We start from the raw sequence: 5,000 nt of genomic DNA, 5'->3' as shown, positions 1-5,000 counted from the left end.
ATTGTAATACATAGAGGAAGAAACCCCAAGATGTATATACACATAGTTCTGTTATTGTTTGTGTATGTATGTGTGTGTGTGTGTGTGTGTGTATGTTTGAATGTGTTTGGGTGTTTGTATGCATTTATATATGTACGTATATATATATATATATATATATATATATATATACGTATATTTATATAATTCTTTTATTTACTTCAATTGTATAGACTACGGCCATGCTGGATAACAACATTGATGAATTTTAATCGAACGGATGGCTCGAGTTCTTTTTTTTGTTTTTCTTTTACTTTTTAAAGGTTGGTACTTATGCTATCTGGCGTTTTTGTGAAGCGTGAAGGTATGCAGACGTAAATACACCGACACCGGTTGTGGAGCGGTGGGACGAAGAGAAGCAGAAATAAGCTCATATACATTTATGTATCTTTGCTCTCTCGCTCACTCTCATTCTCTCTCTCTCTCTCTCTCTGTTCTTAATTTTCCTTACTCATCTCTCTTTCTCCTCTCTCTCACTCCTTTTTTTTTTTTCACATTTACACACAAATACACAAAAACGCATACATATACATACATATTGTGTATATATATACGCATGTGTACGTTTAAGCATGGGAATATTTATATATATATGTCTGTGTGTATATATATAAATATAAGCACACGCACACACGCATATATATATATATATTTATATTTATATATATCACAATCAAGGAACGGCCATAATAGGCCATTCACCCACTAGAAATAACAGCCAAAGCTTCAACCGCAAAATAACATTAATTCCGTAAACCAGGAGAAAATTAAAAAACATTTACCCTGTAATTTTTTAATTTTTTAAGTTTTTAATTTTCTCCTGGTTTACGGAATTAATGTTATTTTGCGGTTGAAGCTTTGGCTGTTATTTCTAGTGGGTGAATGGCCTATTATGGCCGTTCCTTGATTGTGATGTTGAACTTAAAAATGGTCTATGACTATTTAATTTTTTCCCACTAGGCCGCTGGTGGCAAAAAAATTCTACAAAATTTTTTGCCACCCTATATTGATTAATTATATTTATATATATATAATATATATATATATATACATACAAACATATATAAATATATATGTCTATATCTATGTACATGTATGTATGTATGGATGCACGCATGCCTTCATGTGTGTGGGTGTGTGTATTTGTGCTTAGTACTGTGTTCGTTAGCGACCAAAGCTACACAGCTGTGTTTGGTTTGTTTACGTCCTTGTAATATGGGCGATTTCGCAAAAATGAATGAGAGCTTCGAAAATAAGCAACGGGACGAAATATCCCTACAAAACCCTTCAAGACAATCTTCTAGAATGCTTGACATTCGAATGACTTTAGCAAAACAATGAGTTAAAGAGTGCACGATACATGTATGTATTATATATATATATATATATATATATATATATATTATATATATATATGTTGTGCATTGTGATTGTGTGTGGCATATGTATATGTGGGTGTATATATATATATATATATATATATATATATAATATTATACACGCAATATGTATGTATATGCACATGTATGTAAATATCGATGTATATATATGTATATATAGTGGAGGAGGCGGGAGAGATGTAGGTAAATATATGAGTGTGTGTTCGTGTGTTTGTGTGTGTGTGTATATGTATATATATATATATATATATACTTGAGTGCATAATGATATTAAGAAGCATGTTTATCTACTCACACACACACACACACACTCAGGTATACACACGCGCGTGCGGATATTTCTTCATGCATAGGTTCCGATATATATATATATATATATATATTATATATACATATACATACATATATGATTAAACCAGGGAATAGATACACGTATAGGGATCAAAAACAACATCCAGATAGATAAAAAGATAGATTGAAAGACAGACAGATCGATAGACAGGTAGATAGATAGATAGATAGATAGATAGATAGATAGATAGATAGATAGATAGATAGATAGATAGATAGATAGATCAGTATGTAGGCAGGTGGGCAGGTGTGTATGTAGGTAGATGGATAAATAGAGCGAATTATAGATAGACTGATCGATAGGTAGATATTTAGATAGATACATAGAATGATAGATAGATAAGATAGATAGATAGATAGGGAGAGAGGGAGAGGGAGAGAGATAGGTAGATAGATAGATAGGGAGAGAGAGAGAGCGGGAGAGAGATAGGTAGATAGATAACTTGCATATCCTCTGTCCTTTAGCATCGCTCCTTTACTTTATCTCTCCCGATATTTTTCTCTCTCGCTCGTCTCTCTCAGCATATACATCTGCGTTAGTCTATCTTTTGAAATAACCTTTATATTTATGCGTGTGTGTGCGTGTGTGTGTGTGTGCTTTCGCTTACGCCTGTGCCTCTTAATTTACGTGTGTGTGTGTGTGTGTTTGTGTATGTGTGTTTGTGTGTGTGTTTGTGGTTATATTATCAATGTTGAATACTTACTCTGATGCTTTGCCGATGATGTTTGCCTCTGTATGTATGTATAGAGGTATCTACGTATATGTGGGTGTACGTTTGTTTATGTTTATTTATGTATATAAGCATGTGTATGTATGTATATATATATATGTGTGTGTGTGTGTGTATATGGTATGTGTGTGTGTGTGTATGTATATGGTATGTTTATGTGTGTGTGTGTATATGGTATGTGTGTGTGTGTGTGTGTGTGTGTGTGTATATGGTATGTTTACATGTGTGTGTGTGTATGTATATGGTATGTTTACATGGTGTGTGTGTGTGTATGTATATGATATGTTTACATGTGTGTGTGTGTGTGTATGTATATGGTATGTTTACATATGTGTGTGTGTATGCTTGTTGTGAATGTTTCCCAGTGTTGAATTATTTATTTTTCGACTGTCTTCGAAAATTTCATTTTACCCCAAATATTTTTTCTTAATTTTTTTTTTTTATATATCTTGGTTTTTGCTGGGTTTTTTTTTTTTTGTTATTGCTTCGTGTTTTCTTTTCCTTTCTTTGCACTTTTTTTTTTAACCTTTGTCTATCACGATTGAACAAACAATAAATCAAACACACATACTTATGATCTTACCATCTTTCTTTCTTTCTTTCTCTCTTTCTCTCTCACTTTCATTCTCTATCTAACATTTTCTCTCTCTCACTCACTCTCTATCTGTCTCTCTTTTTCTCTCTTTTTCTCTCTCTCCCTCTCTAATTCTCTCAACTAACTCCTTCCGTCTCTCACTCACTCTGTCTCTCTTTCTCTCACTCACTCACTCACTCTCTAATTCTCTCTCTCTAACTCTTCCTCTCTCTCACACCCCTCTCTCTCTCTCTCTCTACCTTTCTCTTGGAGTGTATTATCCAAAGTATCGTTCATCCAGCCTTAAATCGTTTCGGAAGAATACAGACAAATGATAAAACATGCGGGTTTTTAGCTGCTATGTCTAGCACTTTTGTCGACCTTCTACAGAATCTCTTGTTAACTCCTGAATGATCTACATTTGTTTGTTACACTTTCTTTTACTGAATCTTCTGCGTGTTAGTGTATGTGTTTCTCTGTGTGTGTGTGCGTGCGTGTTCACTCGTTGCCTGTTTCGTCCATTTCTTTTCATTCTCTGTCACCCTTCATGTCCAATCCGCTTGTTTGATTCCATCCTAGATGTGTGCACCGCCTTTGCTTCTACTACTACTACTACTACTTATAATAATAATAATAATAATAATAATAATAATAATAATAATAATAATGGGTTCATATTTTGCCACAAGGGCATCAATTTGGTGGAGGAGGGGAGGGGCTGAGTCGACTGGTACTTAATTTATCGACCCCGAAAAGATGAAAGGATGAAAGTCAACTTCGACGGAATTTGAACTCAGAACGTAGCGATGGGCGAAATGCGGTTAATTATTTCGTCCAGTGCGCTAACAATTCTGCCAGCTCGCCTCCTTAATAGTAATAATGATAATAATGAAAATAATGATAATAATAATAATAATGATGATGATAATAATAATAAAAATAAAAATAATAATAATAAAAACAACAACAACAACAGTTTCAAATTTTGACACGCAGCCAGCAATTTTTGGGGAGAGGGCCCGAGACGATTGCAATTGAACCTGTGCTCCAGCTGGTAATTTCGATATTGACTCAGAAAAGATGAAGGTAAGGGACGATCTCGGCAGAATTTGAACTCAGAAAGTACAGACGGACGAAATAAACCGCTGGACATTTCTTTCCGGTGCGCTAACGAATCTGCCAGGTCAACAACAACAATAACAACAACAACAACGACGACGACAAACAATAACAGCAATTATATAATGATGATGGTGATCCTTCTACTGAAGCACAAGGCCTCAAATTTGGAGGAAGGGATTACGTCGATTACATCAACCCGAGTGCATAACTGGTACTAATTTTATCGACCCCCGAAAGGACGAATGTCGAACTCGCCGGAATTGAACACAGAACGTAAAGGCAGATAATAGTGATGATGATGATGATAATAATAATAATAATAATATAATAATCCTTTCTACTATGGGCACAAGGTCTTAAATTTGGGGGACGGAGATAGTCGATAACATCAACCCCAGTAATAATAATAAAATTAATTATAATAAAAAATAAAAAAATATAATAATAATAAATAATAATAATAATAATATAATGTTTTGTCTAGTAATTCTGTTGTAGCTTCCTACCGTAATCACATCAGTGATCTACTTGCTGCTGCTGCTGCTGCTCTTGCTGCAGGGTGATGCCGTGCTGCTGCTGCTGCTGCTAGTACTTCTTCCATTCTCACTGAGCCCCGCCGCCAACCCAACTACAACTAGCGCCTTCAACGCCGTCGCCGCCGTGTAACCGACGTCACCGCTGCCAGCCGCCGCCGCCGCCGTCTGACGTTTACTACACCCTTCTCCGCCCACCCACACCCGCCCACCCCCAAGACCCCCCACTATCACAACTTCGCCAGTGTTT

The 5,000-nt window shown here is 35.5% G+C and overlaps 1 long non-coding RNA gene across 1 annotated transcript in view; it reads right to left on the bottom strand.

Annotated features, from left to right (window-relative positions):
• Nucleotides 1-4,825, bottom strand: part of LOC118763940 — a 37,539-nt gene extending 32,714 nt beyond the window's left edge. Inside the window, exon 1 of the long non-coding RNA XR_004999712.1 lies at nucleotides 4,724-4,825. This is a non-coding gene — a long non-coding RNA (uncharacterized LOC118763940). The remainder of the gene's footprint in view (nucleotides 1-4,723) is intronic.
• Nucleotides 4,826-5,000: the final 175 nt, after the last annotated feature.

Source organism: Octopus sinensis, linkage group LG6 (genome assembly GCF_006345805.1).
Source record: "Octopus sinensis linkage group LG6, ASM634580v1, whole genome shotgun sequence".
NCBI classification, from domain to species: domain Eukaryota; kingdom Metazoa; phylum Mollusca; class Cephalopoda; order Octopoda; family Octopodidae; genus Octopus; species Octopus sinensis.
This window is presented reverse-complemented; position numbering and strand designations above follow the sequence as displayed.